Source organism: Euleptes europaea, chromosome 5 (genome assembly GCF_029931775.1).
Source record: "Euleptes europaea isolate rEulEur1 chromosome 5, rEulEur1.hap1, whole genome shotgun sequence".
In the NCBI taxonomy this organism is placed as follows: domain Eukaryota; kingdom Metazoa; phylum Chordata; class Lepidosauria; order Squamata; family Sphaerodactylidae; genus Euleptes; species Euleptes europaea.
Genome location: NC_079316.1, coordinates 40886075 through 40905940, shown reverse-complemented (window position 1 = coordinate 40905940; position 19866 = coordinate 40886075).

Genomic DNA, 19866 nt, shown 5'->3' with positions numbered 1-19866 from the left:
CTGTAGAATAAAGGTATGAGACCCTCCATTGCAGGAGAAATGCAATTTATTTTACTGCCTTTCTATTAACTTCACACTTTTTTCTTGGAAAGTGTCTTTCTGGTAGAAATCCACACTATCCATCCCCTGTTACCCACAGTTATGAGACAAATGGCACAAAACAATTTTTTTGCTGGATCTTAACGGAAGGAAAAGGTTTCCTTTTTTATGCCCAATGTGATGGATGAATTGCCTCCTGCTGTCGAAACATAAAAGATATCCTCATAGATCAAGACTTCAAGTACAAAGAACCATCAAAGTCCTCCTTAGTAGAGAAGCCTATCTGGAATAAAGAAAAGACGCATACATGACAGTCCCCTTCCTCTTCCCACTATTGTATGTGCTTATTTACCACTGGCCACATATTGGGCAGTAATACATGTACATGAACTGTGTGCCAGGTGGAGAAGTCATAATATGAGGAAAGAGCCTTATATCTTGTTGGAACCTGGGTCATTGACATTTGCTCTGATGGCTGAAAGAAGACTGGGATTCTCTTTCCTCTACATGTCCCAGACTTCCTGGACAGATGGTAAAGCTGTACATCATCATATTCCTCTGTTGGCAAAAGGCTTAAGAAAATGCCCATGGGAATACACAAAGAATTAACCTTTTAGTTTCAACTAATTGATATAGGATTTTTAAAATAATAATAATCTTCTGTTCTGTATGCAGTCATTAACCATTTAGAAACATAGCCTTTCATCAACCAAGCCACAATCCATACATTACTGCAGTGGCATAGAAGCCTATTTGATGAACCACATGAGCAGGGCAATATGATTTTTCATACACTCATGGCATTCTTTCCCTAGTATGACTAACACTGGTATGGAATATAATCACATTATTAGGGAGGGGCTATGGCTCCATAGCATTCAGCAGGTCCCAAATTCAATCCTCAGCATCTCCATTTAAAATGATAAGGTAGTAGGTGATGTGAAAGACCTCAGCCTGAGATCCTGGACAAGCCGCTGCCAGACTGACTACACAGTAGTGACCCTGATGGACTGATGGTCTGATTCAGTATAAGACAACTTCATGTATTCATGAGAGTTCAGACTTCCCACATGTTTTCTTTATTTACATGGTATTGGGTCACAGAAAAAAATCGCTCCTAAGACATTCTGGTGGGAATTGGGTGTCAAGATGTTCCATGAGATAATAGCACAGAACTCTGCTGTAGTTATTAGCAATCATTTCCTTTTTTCATTACTTTCTTTGTTTCCCCCCTTTCTGTATGTTATCATTGTGAATGGATTTGGTCATCTCATTTTCATGGATCGATTGATGATTCACTTATTTCTCTTACAACTTGATGCAGCTTCTGTTCAATTTATATGGTGTTTATACATTCAATGTAAGTAATTTGCAGTGCAATCCTATAAAAAATTACTCCAAACTAAATCCATTGATTTCAGTGGGCTTAGACAAGACCAACTCTGCACAGGGATCACTAAGTCTGCATAAAGATTATGATATACATCTGATAGAATGTATTATACGGCTTTATTGAGACACAAATAACATTGAAAAATGTGTAGATTTTGTTGGGAAAATTGGGCATGAGGAAATAGAAATGATGCACTAATAAAAACTCATGACTTCCATTTGCCCAAGTAGTGAAGTCAAAATAGGGATATTTGAATGTAATTAGCTATCTTGATGGCATTCCTACACTGTGGACAACATAAGTGCCTATGATAATTTAGTGAAACACATTATGTTCTAGACATAGTGCAGTATTCTTTTACTTTCTTTTCTTTTCACAGACTTCTTCTGAGGCACAAGACAAATCACTTCACTTTTGTGTGGCAAGCATCCTTATCTGTAAAGTGAGAATAGCATTCTTCAGCGTCAATTGGCAGGTGCATAACATCAGGAGATGAAAAGTCCTACACAAATATTAGTGCTAAGCAGAAGAAGGGGAATCCTGAAAAATATCTTTGGGATTTGCAAAATGCAATTTCTTTTCGTACTATTATCTTTGGTTCAGTAGTGTGTTGAATGCATGTGATAGGCCAAGCATGAAATTGTTGCGAAAGGCAACAGACATTAACATATCAGCAAAGCAAGTACCTTGAGGAAATAACCAAGATGAACTTGCCTATCTTCAGATATCTTTTCCATCACTGATAGAGTACTCTGTTACTTCAAATGCTCGGTGTGCAGAGAAAATGCACTGTTAAATTGCTTTGGGGTTATTGACCAAACGAGCCGCTTGGCAAGGAAACGTCATTTGTAAGCACAAAGAAGTGCAGGAGTGCACTCAGATGGAGTGTTCATTTCCACTCTTTGTGAGACTATGGGAAAGAGAGTGTCACATTACCGGATCATTTATTTGTGCTGTGTCAACTATCCTTTTCTTCACTCGCTGTGCCAGATAGGAAACATTTGCTTTAAATGGCCCTACATACTGCACTACAAACACGGTGTACTTCCCCTGTAGTTGAACAGTTTAATTCATGTTCTGTGCGCTGCCTGTATAAACTAAACGATCTTTCTGATTACTAGGGGGCTCATCCACCCCAAACATTTTTTTCCATGCGAAATCGAGGAAATGTGGATTTAGCCATCAGCAATTTCTGAACGCTCAGATAGATTTTCTCACTGTCACCATCTGTTCCTACTTCATGATTTATGCTGGTGTAGGCAAAAAAGGGCACTCAGCTGTCCCACTTCTCACTCATTCCGCTAGGAAAAGAGGAAAAGGGGGCAGAACTTCTTCTTCCTCCCTAAGAGACAAGGCAGGAATTGCCAGACTGCCAGTGCAGCTCTCTGAACTGTGGTGGCACATGTCTGTCAAATGTGGCTTCTGGCACTAGCTGTGCCACTCCAGTCACAAATCTAGAGCAGGTATGCTCAGTTTAAATGGGAAAGCAGCCAACAGATAATCCCTAGGAGATGCCTTAGGGAGGTTATCCATAGATGCCTAGGCTTCTATGTAGCTGAGTCAGTTCCATTTCTGAAACTAGTAAATACATTTGCACTGCAGGATGTTTCTTCTACTTGTATTATCAAATGCTAAAAGGTCATGCCATACTAAATTTTCCTGAAGCTGAATATTTGATACAAAGTGTTGACTTCTGAAAGGTGAAAATACCCTCGCAACTGCTCCAGCCAGTGAACTTTCACATTTTTGTGCCTTTTCCTAGACTTGATATAATGCTGATTGGGCACTATTTTAGAGCTTCTTTCTTCTTCACTGCACAAGCCCAAGCAGGAATCATGAACTGATCATGATGACATCACAGTACGGCAACACTGAGTAGTGGTCAGGTTATTTGATTAGGCCTGGATTCAAATCCCCAGTCAGCCATCTTTAGTCTCTTTCTTTCTCTCTCTGCCAAACCTACCTTTTAGGATTGCTGCGAAGATAAAAGTGGGGGAGGGGAAAACATGCAAACTCAGCTCCAAAGAGGGGGACAATAATGTAATACTCACAGAGTGAGTATTTTTCTTGTCCAGCGATATATATCAAAATCCTCAGGAATTTAGCAGTGTTCTCTTTCAATTGTATAGCATTTTTCTCCACCTTGGTTTATGGAAGTTGGTTTGATTTTTGGTTGCTTGTTTTAATGCCTTTGACTTGTTTTTGTCATGGCTTGTTTTAATGGTTTTTTTAAATTAATGACTATGCTTTAATGTTTTTTTAAAAAAAATCTTATTTGTAAGTCTTCTTCAACAGATCTCTGGAGAGGTGGCATATACATTTCTTATATAAAAATACTAGACAGTTTTTTAAAGCATCCACATAACCATCTAATAGTCTCAATACCCTCTTTTCCAGGTTCTCAATACCCTCTTTTCCAAACCTGCTTTACTCCAATGTTTTTGGAAAGAGCTGAGTTCAAGCACATTCCTTTCAGAATGGTGTGCATTTTCTGCCCTGCAAAAGTCCTATCGACACCCACACTATGTTCCTGCAATCAGCCCCATTTTCATTTCATTTTTTTTCCTACAGTGCCACCAGAGAGCTTTTTTTGAAGTTCTGTTTAACTGGTAATTGCTATCGTCCTATAACTCAATAGTGCTATAGCAATCTATTACCATTATCAATTTCAAATTTTAATACATGTGTTATAGAGCCACAGTGCACACATGATAAAAAAAGGGTAGCAAGTCACATGGCCGCCACAATTACAATGTCTCTGAAAGTAAGTGCAGATTCACTGTGCAGCACAAAAGGGAAAGTTGGAACAAAGACAGAAGTGCACAGAAAACATGTGTGGAAACGGTCACCAGCGTGTATGCCTCCACGTTTACAATGGCAATGAATGCAACATGGAGAATCTTTTTTATGTAATTTTTTTTATTATTTTTCCATTCAAATTATCAGCATATACATCATCATCTATTTCTGAAAATTAATAATAATAATATCAAATTATTAATCATAGTAAATTTAAACTTATAATGACTTCCCCCTCACTCCCTTCCATCTAAAAATAGATTGTATATACTTTTGCTAACAAAATTAATCCTCATATTATTTAATTAATGTGTTGGTATCTTATCTTGGTAAAAATGTATTAATTCAACATGGAAAATCTTTACTGTGTGGAAGCAGCCTTCATAAGTCCGTAATTGTTAACTACAAGCCAGGGACCTGCATAGACTTGGGAGGCATCTCATTTTCCCCTCCCCCACTATTTATACTTTCTCTTCCCTGAAAACCTCAATGGCTTCTCCTTTTTTCCTGCTTCCTTCTCTCCTTCCCACGACCTACCATTTAATCTACTTTTATCAGCCTAACTTTATCTTTATCTTCAGTTCTCCCCTTGCCCTGGCAGACTGTACTTGGGAAAACTATGGCCCAGTTGCATGGTGTCCACTTAGGGTTGCCAACCTCAAGGTACTAGCTGGAGATCTCCTGCTATTACAACTGATTTCCAGCCGATGCGTTTGTTTAATCTGCTTTGGATAATATCCTTTCAACAGCTGTCATCCCGTCCCCGTGAAAATATTTAGGGTTTTCTTGTGGGATTAAAGTTTCCATGTCATCAGACCAGGGAGGATAATAAGAGTTTTGCTTTCCCGAGAGTTTATGGTGGCGCTTAACCAGCAAAGACAATGTGCTTTCCTTGACCTCCAGGATAGCTGTTGTGCCTGGAGGCATTGTGCCTGGAGCAGACCATTTCATGGAAGTCTTCGGCCAAATGGCCTGACTGGCTTCGCTGGTGTTGCGGTTGATGATTTCTATGGCATTGAAGTCCCTCCCCTTCCCAAACCCCGCCCTCCTCAGGCTCCACCCCAAAAACCTTCCACGAGTGGTGAAGAGGGATCTAGCAACACTTTGTCTACTTAGGGTTGCCAACCTCCAGGTACTAGCTGGAGATCTCCCACTATTACAACTGATCTCCAGCCGATTGGACTCTATGGCATTGAGGTCCCTCCCCAAATCCCGCCCTCCTCAGGCTCCACCCCAAAAATCTCTAGGTATTCCCCACTCTGGACCTGGCAGTCCTATGTCAGCTACCAGGCCAGGCCTTGTTGCACAGGGCTGGCCACTGAACCAGGGCCAACTGTTCATTGCCAGCCACTCAGCTGGGCACAGTTGCATGGTTAGGCTTGCCAACCTCCAGGTGGTGGCTGGAGATTTTCTGCTATTACAACTGCTCTCCAGCCAATAGATTATGCTGTATCAGCCACTGGTGTAACTGACCTTCGCATATACAGGACACTGAGAAATGCACCTGCATGGGACTGATCTTGCTGACCACCACCACCATGCAATTCCCTCATATTGGGCATAGGTCTTCTTTCCCTTCAGTAACCACTTAGAAGTAGTGGCAGAAGTAATGGCCATTTATTACCCAGTGCACATCTGCCAATCAGCATTTGACATGAATTCAATAATTGCATGAATTTACAAATTCTCATGTAATGGTGCATCTCATGTATGTCTTCCGTGGAAAGCTGCTAAAGTTGGAATGAATTTTAAAGATGTCCTGAATCTAAAGAAATATATTGTTTGCAAGTAATTTTTTTTTCTTTCTTTTTCTGGCAACAGAATAGATTATATAAAGTATCCAAGTACTGGCCGATGTACACAGTCCATAATTTAAATAGCTTTCATTTGCAAAAAGAAATTATTGCATGAACAAGACCAAAGCTCCTATTAAGAGTTCGAAATAAAGTACAGCTGATTTTTTTGAAATAGAGACAATCAGCAGGAAAAGGACATGACATTAACACCCTGCTTGGAAACGCCCAGAGGAATATGGCTGGCTGTGACTAGAAACAAAATGCTAGGCTGCCTTGTTCTGATCTGGCAAAATAAATTATTACATTTTTATGGTTATATTTTCCTCAGAATTGTTTTGTTTTTCTTCAGCCTTGTATGTTACTGTCATGCAATGATTTATGGTATGAATCCTGGTTTTGAAAATGGATTGATTTAGTCAAGCTGGCACGAAAGAACTACTCCAAGGTAAGGCAAACAATCCCCCATGTCATCAACATGCCATTTATCCTGCAGATCTTGAAGTCTTTCTTCAAACAATGTAATTTTAAAATGTCTAAATATCTTCTCTTATGATTATACTGCACGACTGTTAGAATATTAATCCCCCATAGCTGATTCTATTGAAATTGAAATTCTTGTATTAAACTTTTCTAAAGTTTTTAATACCAGAGGATAAAAACACTTAATTTAAAGGTGTTACTTTTAAAGGAGTGCAGGGGTGGGGGGGACTGGGTCAGCTTCAGAGATTACTGTGCTGCCTATGATTTTTCATTTCTGATCCAGGCTTGCAGAGCTGCTGTAGAGAAATACAAATCCATTTTTTCCCTTCTGAATAATATGTTGATCTATGGTGGCTCTGTTTAGTCATTGGCGGCATTCGAAGGGAACAATTAAGAATGCCTTTTGGAGCCATGCTTAAAAATTAATACTAGAGCCAAACTCAAATGGTAAACATGTAAAGACTATTCAATGGAAACTATAAATAATAGACAAAATTAAATCAATGTAAGAACAATGCTGACAAGTTCTAGGCTGATACTGCTCCCTGCTATAAACCTGTTCCTTCCTCCTCCAGACAATTCTGATTATACACACTTTAATCTAATTCTAAGCAGTCAGATTTCTCTCACTGCAGGACTCTGGTACCTTGCAGTGCAATCTTAAGAACATATTCCTGGAAGTAATTCTTATTGAATAGATCTCAGCAGGATTTTGAATAGACCTGTTCAAGATTTTTCTCTTGGTCACTTTACAGCTAAATCCCAGTTTACAGGTGCTGAGGTTTAACTCTAGAAGAAATCATCCACTATATGCAAGTTTAGGTATTTTAGTAGTTCTGATTTGGGGAGGGACCACAGCTTAGTGGTACAGTGTCTGCTTTGTATGCAGCAGGTCCCTAGTTTCAGCACCTCCAGAAGATTTTGCCCAGGGCTCCCTGAAACTGGTCAGAATCATGTTTCACAAACAGTGCACAACCCAACAGTGAGAAGAGACTGCAGGGCCTCTCTTTTACTATTAGTTTATGGTGTTGTACATATCGGAGGAAACCCACAATAGAACTAGGCCAATATAGCAATTCATTGTGATATTGCCAGCATTCAAATGACAGCTGCAAGCATTGAACTTCTATATTGGTCTAGCACTATTGCGGAAAAGTTAGAATATTTAAAAAAGGACAGAAAAGTACACGCTGCGAAAAAGGCTGGAAGAAAAAGTGTCACGGTTTGAAATGGCCAAAGCACTTGGCTCGTTAACGGATTTAAATATGGTGTATGAAACCTCCGTTCCAATTTTGCTTTAATTGAAACTGGGCCAACAACAGATAACAGCTGGTTTAGAACAGCAGTGTGAAAGGGGCCGTAGACTAGCATAGCTATCCCACTCAAATTAAACAAGGAAATAGTTAAATTCATTGTAGCATAGTGGCTAATTAGCTGAAAGAGCTCACTTAGCACATTAGTCTTGTTCTATATGTTTATTAAAGTTGTACAAAGAAAATTAACTAACAGAAAATGCTGAGCTGATATAACTTGGAAAAATATAAACACATTTTTTGTTAAAAGGAAGTTGTTCTTAAGTGAAACTTAAATTGTTTGATGCAAAAGCATAACCTCATTGTTTTAAATAGATTTGATATGGTGCTGCTTTTCTAATTGTCTTTTTAAAGGATCAGAAGAGAAGCATGACATCCATTTACAAATGGAGATCATCCAACATAGTGACTAATGCGTTTAAGTTCCAAAACCAGGCCTGATGCCAAGTGGTGTATTGTTAATGCTATTTTTATTATGATTTTTATGTATTTATTCATTGTAGGTTTTTTATATTCTGTACACAACTATTGCCATGTTTTAGATTGGCTGTTTATAAATGCTGTTCAATCAATCAGTCAGGTACATCCATCCCTCCCAACTGGTGGAGGCTGAAACTATTACTGGCTGGAGTTATGATTGTCTGATCAGGGGTAGGAAGTAGAAGTGTCATAAATCAGTTGCTCATCCCTGCTCAAGGAACTGTCTTATGATATATTTTTTAAATTCTTGATGTGGGCTTTTTCTACTAGATACTGCACAATCACTAATATTCTTGTCCATGCCTGTAGGATACATTGCAGTTGCACGTTTATCTGCATGATATCCCATAGTGGATTCCTGGAACGATATATATAAAAAAATTCTCTTTAGCACCCCAGTGTGTTTTCATAGGCCAGATAATGCTGGTACAGGAGGATGAATCTAAGAACATAAGAATGGCCTTGCTAGACACTGTTTTCCGCAGGAGCTAGCCAGATGCTTCTGGGATATCATGACCCAGGTAAAGGTCCCCTGTGCAAGCACTGGGTCATTCCTGACCCATGGGGTGACGTCACATCCCGACGTTTACTAGGCAGACTTTGTTTGTGGGGTGGTTTGCTACTGCCTTCCCCAGTCATCTTACCTTTACCACCTGCAAGCTGGGTACTCATTTTCCCGACCTTGGGAGGATGCAAAGCTGAGTCAACCTTGAGCCGGCTACCTGAAACCAACTTCCGTTGGGATCGAACTCATGTCGTGAGCAGAGCATGGACTGCAGTACTGCAGCTTACCACTCTGCCCCACAGGCTCTTCTGATGACCCATAGCAGATCATTATGTAGTCATGATGTGGAAGCAGACAATGGCAAACCATTTCCCGGTGGCTTTTGCTTACTGTTCTGTCACAACTCTTGGCTTGCAAGTAGGCCTCATCAGTTTTGGCTCCATTTGTCTTGCATGGCCTGCCCAAAGAGGTGAAGTGGGTGCCTTTATGTTCATATCTAGAAAGCACTGCAAAGTGGCTATTTTTCAGAAGGAGTTTTGATGGATGATTGTGGTTTCTGGGTAATTGTTGACTGGACTAGAATAGTGATTGGAATAAAGCATTGTTTTTATTTAAAAAATATGAAAGAGAATTTGCCAGTACTTTAGTTTGTGAAGAATAAAACTTTCAGCTGATCACGATGATAGGGTTGTTTTCAATTAATCATGCTGCTATCCAGTTAATGTTATTCTTACCAATAAATCAATGTTGTCTTAGGGCTGGACCAAAGAACACAAAAGTCTTTTTACTGTACCCCTTTCTGACACTGACTGATCATGCAGCAACAACAATGGAGGATTTCAGACCTTGGACTAATGAGCCAAAGTATACATATCTTGGTACTAAAGCAAGATATTCTTTATCTTTCAGTCTTATGTGCCTACAGAGCTGCTGATAGATACCATGCCCCCCACAAAGATTATATGTGCTCCTCCCCCCCCCCAATGATTTTGATTGAAACCACATATCATAACAAAAGAAATTGTTTGGCTTCCTGATACCACAATGAGAAAAATAATTGTTCATTAGGTCAGAAATGGTAGGGGAAAGAGGACAGTATTTTTAATGATAGATTTTACTTATGCTTTTCACTGTGCAGATTGTACTACCATACAGTACAAGAAAAAGGAGCAAGCAGAATCAGAAAGACTCCCCAGTCAAGGGACCTACCTAGAATATTTTAGTGCACTAGAAATTAAATACAGATGAGATATAAATTACCTGGGAATTAAGTGAGAAATCAGTCTCAAAAAGTACGCAATTGAAAAATACTTTAAAACATTTCTAATCACTCAAAACAAAAAAAAGCAAGTTCACAACAACATAAATATGCTTTATGTGGAACAAAAATTGGGGAGATGTGAAAAGTTAGTTGTATCCTCCATTCAGAGGAAGCATGTTAGTTGTATCCTCCATTGAGAGGAAGCCCCAGATGGTGGCATTATTTTTATAGTGGCACAGAATTCCCTTTTTGGTTTTGCCAGTGCAGTCTAACATGACTGCCCTTCTAGAATCTGTCTCTACTACTGCCAATCTTCACAATTTGGCTATCTTAAACATACTGACACTCAAGTTCACGGTGATCAAGTGTAGCACTGAGGCAGAAAAATCCCCCCTTTCATTTTATTCACATCATTCTTTTAAGAATAGATTTTACTTATGCTTTTTGTGTGTGTTAAATGCCATCAAGTTGCTTCTGACTTATGGCAACCCTATAAATTAATGTCCTACAAAATATACTATCATTAACAGCCTTGCTCAGGTCCTGCAAACTGAGGGCTGTGACTTCCTTTATTGAGTCAATTCATCTCATGTTGGGTCTTCCTCGTTTCCTGCGGCCTTCAACTTTTCCTAGTATTATTGTCTTTTTCAGTGACTCTTGTCTTCTCACAATGTGACCAAAGTATGATAGCCTCATTTTAGTCATTTTAGCTTTTAGGGCAGGTTCAAGCTTGATTTGATCTAAACCCCACTTATTTGTCTTTTTGGTGGTCCACAGTATCCATAAAACTCTTCTCCAACACCACATTTCAAATGAATCAACTTTATTCCTTAGAGCTGACTTTTACCCCCACAAAACGAGAAACAGGACAGACCAGTTGATGGGCCACTCTGGAGATCCATAACTTTGTCAGGGGCACCATTCCACAGGGACACCACATCAACCCTCTATGCTGCAACCATGGCAGCAGCTCCTTTGTGTCCACCCTCAGTCACCTGTGCCTGCACCGCAAAGTTGCATGGCTTATCAGATGCCAGCAGTGCTGTGGGAGAATGTGGAACTCAGAGACCACCATCCCCATCCTAGAGCAGCCATGCACACCCTTGAACTACCCACCAGCCCATTTCCAATGTAAGCAGAGTGTGGGAAGGGGTAAGGACTAATATATGGGGTTAGTGTTCAAAGGGTCACTGGACCTCTGCTAAGTTTTCTAGGGCTGTGCCAAAATATATCAGTATTCCTGATATCCCAAAATTCCAATACCAGTATGGTATTCAGATTTGGGTTTTATTTGGGAATCCAAAATTATTCAGCTCCATTATGGAGACGTTATCTAGGGGTAAGGGGGGCTGATTTTTAAGTTAGAGGCACTAGATTTGCAGCAGAGCTGCTGGTGCCAGTCCAAAGAAGAGCCTCTATGTTTCAAGAAGATTGGTCATGGGGTTCAATTCTATGGACTCTTAAAGAAGGAGTCCCCATCCATTCTCCATTGTTTCAAATGGGGAAGGGAATGGCCTTTTTTTCTCCAGGTCAAAAGAAAAGAGGCATGCCTACAGCGCCAAGAACTAACACAAGCCCAATAGAACCAAAGCAGAACCCAGGAATCCCAGCAGAACCACAAGCCAATGTGGAAAGCCCAACATAACTAATATCAAACCAGATAATCCCAGAAGAACAAATTGAAGCAAGGGGGCGCTTTTGCAAGCCTAATAGAACCAATGTGTAACATTGATGGCCCATCAGAACCCAGGGGGCAATATGGCAGTGCACGCCCAACAGAGCCAATGTCAAACCAGAGAATCCTGGTTCATTTGTTTTTTCAGACCCAAGGGCAATCCACAGAAGCCCAGCACAACAATCGTAAATGGAGGGGGCACTTTTGCAAGCCCAGCAGAACCAATTTCAATGTGCAGAAGCCCAGTAAAACCCAGGGCCACTGTGGCAGTGCAAGCCCATTAGGACTAATTTCAAACCAGAAAATCTCTGCAAGATAATCTCAAGGTGGGAGGGACACTTTTGCAAACCCAACATAACAAATGCCAATGCAAGATGAATAGTATTAATGGGAATCCAGAGAATCACAACCGATCAAATCCAAGCAAGGGATGGGGGGTATGCAAGCCCAGCAGAACAAATGGCGATGTTCACTATGTCCAAGAGAGCTCAGTGCCACTGTAGTGGTGCAAGGTCAACATAACCAAAGTGAAAACACAGCAGAGCACATCCAAGCACCAAGCAACATTGTAAAAACTACAAAGGGGATACAAAGCAACTCTAACAAAGAAAAAAAAATCTTGAAACTGACAAAAGACACAATTGACACAAGCAGACTGACCAGCCCATACAACCCCCCCAAGCCACCAAAACAAAGGGGGGAGGGGGAAAAAACAGTCCCTGGGAGCTTGCAAATGCTGGTTCCCAATATTCCTGGTAAATCCCAAATATTTCTGAGATTTTTTTGGGACCATTTTTTGGTATTCCAAAAATTCCCAGATATATTTTGGATGCCGAATGTACCTGAAAAATACTGATAAGGCATCCAAATGCACACCCCTAATATTTTCCATGTGAACAAAACCGAAGTCCAGCAGCACCAAAAAGACCAGCATCTCCCGAGCCAGAGCCTACTCTCTCAGACCTTCTTGCTGCCCTGAGCCTAACACCACTGGGAAAGGTTGGGATATACATCAAAGCAAATGAAAAAATAAAATAAAAATAAAATATGAAGGGGAGTCCTCAGGGGAAGTCACAGATGGGAGGAGGAAGAGAAAGTGAGAAAGGGAAGGCTGTCGAGTTAGTCTCCTCCAATCATAAACAAACATGAACAAAGTTGTAGAACACCCCAGACTTTATCAGGAAGAGGTCCAATGAATTGGGTTGCCAACTCCTTCTGTCCAGTATGGCACCTGTGCCTTTGTGAACTGCTCTTGGGGGCCATCGGGAGACAGGTTGAGCTGTCTCTAGCACAGCATGCATGTGAGTGGGGCGGATTTGCTGGATGGAAGGCTGCCCAAGGCAGGATGCACCAAGAGTCCAGCTGAAGCCATTGACTGAGCAAACTGGCAGTAAGTGCATCAGTCATGCTCCCAGGTCTCCCTGTTGAACCACCACCTGCACAGATGGTAAGCATAAACATGTGCGGTGATGGCAAACAGCACAGATGCCATGCCAGCCACAGCCATGCTTGTGAGGTCTCCTTGGGGTTTGCAGTTCCACCCCATGGGGATGGGCTTCATTTGCCCAGGGCCAGGGCTGCTGTTTCCCCACCCCTGCTCACTTGCAGTGTGTGGTTGTCCCTTTGGGTACCTGTTGGGGTTCTGAAATGAGACACAACACCCAGCATGGTCATTGTTCTCACTCTTGGGTGTTAATGCTTTACATGTACAGTTTCCTCAGCAGTGCTAAGTGCCCTTTCTGTGCCTCTCCCACCACTGAAGTGCAACACTGTGAGCTCTGAATGTGCACAGCAAAGACCTCTGAGTCAGATTCTTGTGGTGCATGTCTTGCCTACCTATTAAGATGTTGTGGCTCATGTTTATGTAATACTGAGGGGGGATGTGACTGAGAATGGGGACTGGGGCTGGCTGCTACTTGAGAGGGAGTAACTGGTTGCAGCTCTAAGCATCCTGTGCTTTCCCAGGACTATTGGGTGGGATTGCACCTGTGTTTTGGTAATGCTCAGCCTGTCCCTTTGCATGGGCACCTATGGGCTCTGCATGCCATGAGTCTGGATAGTGTAATTTTCTGCTAGTCTGGGGGCGGGCAGTCCCAGGCTGGAGTGGCTCAAGGAGCTGACTACCTCCTGCCAAGGTCCTGGGTCTGCCCCTTTCCCTGCTGGCGCGGCAGCTTGTACGGCTGTTGGGAAAAAAAGTCGGTATAGTTCGGATTCGCCCGCATTTGGCCCATCTGGATTCGGGATATGCCAAAGTCCGAACTCCCCCGCTTCGGGTCCGTGCAATTCGGCGCTAATTCAAAGTTTGGGGGGAAAAATTCGGCCGAATAAAGCCATTAAAAAACAACCGCACCTTTCCGCGGCTCCGGGGGGGCATTTTTTGGGGTAGAGGTCCCAAACTTTCAGTGGAGCTTCAAAGGACCCTTCTTGCAAGACCCCCCAAGTTTTGTAAAGATTGGGTCGGGGGGGCTGAGATATGGGCCCCAAAAGGGGTCCCCCCACCCTTAATGTGCATCTCTGAGCAGAGCTTGCTGCCCACCACAAAGCTCCCAGCCCCGACAAACAGCTGAGCTGTGGGGAGCAAGGGTGGGGCAGGTGCGAAGAAGTTTGCAAAGCAACACAACTGCAAAGCAACACAACTGCAAAGCAACACGTTTGCAACCATGCAAAGCAACACCTGACACCTGGGAGTTTGCAAACCATGGAAAGGGACAGAGGCAGCTAGCTATGCATAATGGGCGGGGCAGGTGCGAAGAAATTTGCAAAGCAACATAACTGCAAAGCAACACAACTGCAAAGCAACACGTTTGCAACCATGCAAAGCAACACCTGACACCTGGGAGTTTGCAAACCATGGAAAGGAACAGAGGCAGTTGCTATGCATAATGAGCAGGAGGGGTGGAATTTCCCCTTTTGCATCGGACTCGAGTCGGGACCAGGCAAATGCTTTCTTTAAGTCGCCATTTGAAAACCAGTTTTGAGCAAGCATCAAAATAGACCTAACCGATCTTATGAATGAGGGAAAACCTGAGGACACACAACTGAAGCCCCCCCTCAAACCAGGGAGAGAGAGACTCGAGGGGACACACACACCCCAGGCAGAACAGGCGAAAGCCCCCTTTGGATTCCCCCCCACCCACAGAAACTGCTCCCCCCCACACACGCAGACTCTGCTTTCCCCCCCACACACACACACACACAGGAGAAAAATTATAGGTTAAAGCCCCCAAAGGGGTCTTACTGTGGCTGTCTTCTGTTCCATCAGGAGGGGCTGGGAGGACTGGGTAATCCAATACAATTCTATTTAAGCACGGGAGGTTTTGCCTTGGATTTGCCGCTCTGGAGATGCATACAGGATCGGGTGATCCATTCATCCCAATAGGGAAAAGGGGAAAGCCCATATCTCGGGACCCCCTGACCCAATGTTTACAAAACCTGGGGGGTCTCTTAAGAAGGCTCGTCTGAAGCTATGCTGAATGTTTGGGGGCTGCACCCCCAAAAATACACCCCCTGCAGGCACAGAAAGAGAAATGGGGAGCCCATATTTCTGTTCCCACTGAACCCATCTTTACAAAACTTGGGGGGTCTCTTAAGAAGGTTTGTCTGAAGCTATGCTGAAATTTTGGGGGCTGCACCCCCAAAAAAGCACCCCCTGCAGCCACAGAAATGGAAAAGGGAGAGGGAAAAGGGGTGGAGCCGATATCTTGGGACCCCCTGACCCAATGTTTACAAAACTTGGGGGGTCTCTTAAGAAGGCTCGTCTGAAGCTCCGCTGAAAGTTTGGGGTCTCTACCCCCAAAAATGCGCCCCCTGCAGCCACAGAAAGGAGAGAATGTGCACACTCACCACCACCCCCACGAGGATTTCTCTCTTTTTCTCTCCCCGGCCCGGCCGCGCAGCAGCTGATTCCTCCAGTACGCAATCCTGACTGATTGGCCAGAAGAAGACCCAGCTTGGCCACCGATTGGCCAGGGGAGAATGCTGCTTAATGACGGTTATGCTGCTGTGTCCTGAATTTGCCGAATTTATTCGTGAACTCCCGAACTCGCTGAATTTGGCTCCCGCATTTTCCTGCCATTTTTGAGTTTGGTTCTTCCCAAACTAAAAACCGCCGAATCAGGGGAAATTCAGCTGTTTTTCGGTTCGGGCCGAACCGAATCGACAGCCCTAGCAGCTTGTGCCAGCAGGGCTCCATGGCATTGCCACATCAGCACCTGGCTGGGGCGCAGTGCCACCAGGGTGCTCCGCCAGCAGATCTTGGACATATGCCAGCAGAGGTCTTCATGGGCTCCCTGTGCAGTTTCACACAGATTAATACAAATCTGTCCATGCAAAAGAACAGAAAGGTGTATTGTGTCCATAAGCTGTCACTATTCAAACTTTTTGAATTATTGGGCCAAAAATCAGCTTACAAATATCTACAAATAATACTCAGCATAGTTGTTGTTTTTTAAGAGAGATACTTGGAAAATAAAACTCTTCTTTCACTGGTAGCTTCCTGTTAATTTATCTTACTTAGCTCCATTGTATGATTGCATTGCCCTTGAAATTATTTGATTTTCTTCTCTTAGTATAATTTCCCTAAACTGCTGTGATGTTATGCTTGTTTCAGTAAGAACTTCCCTGGAAGCAAATTTAGATATCAGCTTCTCTAGCACATAACATTTGTAATTATTTTCATGTACCAGCAAGCAAAGCAAAACCCAGATTTTTTATGGTGGGACAACAGCAGTCTTATTTTAGTACTCACTGGGAATCCAAACATCAGTAGGGATATCATGAAAAAAAAATGATCAGACTGATCTATAAAAATATGCATGTGGTAAATTTGCTAACCTCATGTTGATATACAATATGTTGTTTACTTTGGCATCAATATGAAATGTTTCCTTTCCTCCTGACTATTGAGTACAAGAACTGAAATACAGAAAAATGAATTGGAGGAGAAGAACTTGTGCAAGTAGACCTGTCTCTGGTCTCTTTCCATCTTGAGAAATCACCTTAAATTAAGGGTGACCTTACCAGATTTATCCATACCTGAAAGACCATTTTTCCCCATACAATCCTGCTGGTCAGTCAGAATGCCATCAGCTGTTCTGTCCAGGTGCCCTCATCTTCAGAGGTCTAGCAAGTGGAAACTTGGAAAGAGGACATTATCTGCGCTGGAAAACCCTGCTTAAGGTATTGTCGAAGGCTTTCACGGTCAGAGTTCATTGGTTCTTGTAGGTTATCCGGGCTGTGTGACCGTGGTCTTGGTATTTTCTTTCCTGACGTTTCGCCAGCAACTGTGGCAGGCATCTTCAGAGGAGTAACACTGAAGGACAGTGTCTCTCAGTGTCTAGTGTGTAGGAAGAGTAATATATAGTCAGAAGGGGGTTGGGTTTGAGCTGAGTCATTGTCCTGCAAAGTATTAAAGGTAATGTGCTAATCATTGTCCTGTAAGTATCAAGATAATGTGCTAATGAGGGTGTGGTATGTTAATGTGGAACCATTGTATCCTGAAGTGATCTGTTAACATGTGGAATCCAAAACTAATCCGCATGGCTATTGTGTAGTCTTTTTTAGTCTGGAGGTTTTCAGGACAGGAAGCCAAGCCTTATTCATTCTTAAACTCTTTTCTTTTTTGTTAAAGTTGTGCTGATGTATACCTTGCAATTGTGGACAAGTTGTGGACAAGTTTACATCGGGACCACACAACACAGCATACAAACAAGGATAAAAGAACATGAAAGATACTGCAGACTTGGCCAACCTGAGAAATCAGCAGTGGCTGAGCATGGACTGACCCAAACAGGACACAGGGTCTTATTCCAAGACATTGAAAGACTGGACAATTCTACCAACTATTTTGTCAGATTGCACAGAGAAGCCATTGAAATTCATAAACATCAGCACAACTTTAACAGAAAAGAAGAGAGTTTAAGAATGATTGAAACTAACTCCTAACATTCCTGTTGTTTGCCCTGGTAAGGGGAAAAAAGGCAAAGGCAACATATATTTGTATAATGGTTAAAGTCTGTCTAAGAAAAGTTATATTGTAACACATTGGATGTCACTCTTATCATTTATTCCTCCTTTCCTGGTCTACAGCTTCTAAATACTATAATCAACTACAATGGTGGCATTTGTCTAGATGAACAGAATAGGCTATTTGGAGATGTGTTTTTTTTTACTCTGTCTCTTTAAAAGCACAGGCTCATATTCGTGAATAGCTTGTAAATCTGAGTTATTATTTTATTTTCTAGCACTGAGGGCAAAAATAAAAAACCCATGCTGAGATTAGGCAGCATGGGCGGGAGAGGCATTTCTAAATTGCACGAATTCCACTCAAACAGTGGTGTATCTTCCTAGAGCCATCAAAACTGAATGATATATAAATTAGGTACTCTGAGTTGGAATAACAGAATCAATTAAACAGTAAAAACTGGTCCATTGGGCTCAGCAGGTGGGGTCCTGGTTTACAAACGGTGTCCCCCACAGTTAGCTATGGCTTTAGACTCCATCCTGAGGTATTTTCAGCTGCTGAACAGGTTGTTTGAACTCTGCCATACCTGGAAAGCTCCAGACACCAAAGGTACAGTCATCATAAACAATTGTGAATGGTAAAATGTGTATCAAAGCCAATGTTCGCTAACAGCTGCTCAAAACATTAAGACATTTTTTCAGAAATGATGGTCTGGGGGATCCACAGAGGGCCTCTTCAAACTTTGGTGTATAAAAATAAATTCTACACATAAATGGTTATGTGAGGAAGGGTCTCATAAACATCTCTGTTTTCACATTTTTGATGGGAAATCTTTTTTCTGTTCAGTATGTCCTCTCTTTTTCTCTGAGTTCTAGAGAAAAAAACTAAGAAGTGATGGTATCCCTGGGTCCAACTCATCAACACTGCCACCATTTTAAAGCCTAATGAGGGGATTTAAAAATACCACCATGTGGCTGGATAAGGCATTCTTGTCCCCCGCCCCTACCTGCTACTGCGACACGGGGGGAGATGCCACCATGTCTAGTTTGGCCCTCAGTGCCCTGTCAAAAGGCAAACACACAAATAGGATGGAAAAGCCTTTTGTGAACCCTCATTGTTGGACTCAAGCCAATATAATGCATTACGTACCTTCAGGAAAACAAGTAGGGATATGCAATTAGAACCTGATCAATTGCAATGTAACCTGAACCATGTCTCTGTTTTTTTATTTTTTTATATGCTATCAAGTCACAGCTGACTTTCAGCAACCTCATGGGGTTTTCAAGGCAAGAGACATTCAGAGGTGGTTTGTTATTGCCTGCCTTTGCGTCATAACCCTGGACTTCCTTGGTGGTCTCCCATCCAAATACTAACCAGAGCCAACCTTGCTTAGCTTCCAAGATATATCAAGAATGGGCTAGCCTGGGTCATCCAGGTCAGGGCATGCCCCCATACAAAAATATAATTCATTTCCCTAAGGTGAAAAAATATATTCCTAACATTTGGGATCCGTCAGGAGGCTTCTGATCTGACAGTTATTCTAGCATCTTGTTGTTTCATTTCACAGGCAATAGGAAGTATATGGGGCTCAAGCAATGAAAGAAGTGACTAAGCATCATGTGACAGGAGTGTCATCCAGCTAAGAGTTCCTGCTGAGCAAGATCATACTGATTGGCAGGGGTAAAATCAACCTACTTTTTTACAGGTATTTAGAATTGCATTGAACCAGCTTGCTTCCGCCACTGCTGATTGGCATTTTTGTGCTCAGCTTTTCTACTTTTCACCAATATTTACTACACTGACTCAAGGAGGGATTTATGATTCATGCCCTGTTTGGCTGAGTTTTCTGTTATCTGGCCCCCCACACATGCTATGAATGCAAGGAATTTTTTAAATTATTTTTACAACTGAAAGCAAAGCAAGGTAGAGTTGTGTAGGGGATAAAGATGATAGCTTCCTCCCTATAGGTAGACAGCACAAGGCAGATACTGAGCACTGCAGAGGACAAAGGCTTTTCTCGTACAGAAAGGCAGGATAAATTGGGAGCAGGTCCCCTTCTTCCCATTCATGTATCTATGACTTTTGGTTTTATTGTTCGCTGCATTAGGGGGCTTCAGTTGGGTAGAAAGGCAGCTTAGAAATGTTTTAAATAAAATAAATAAT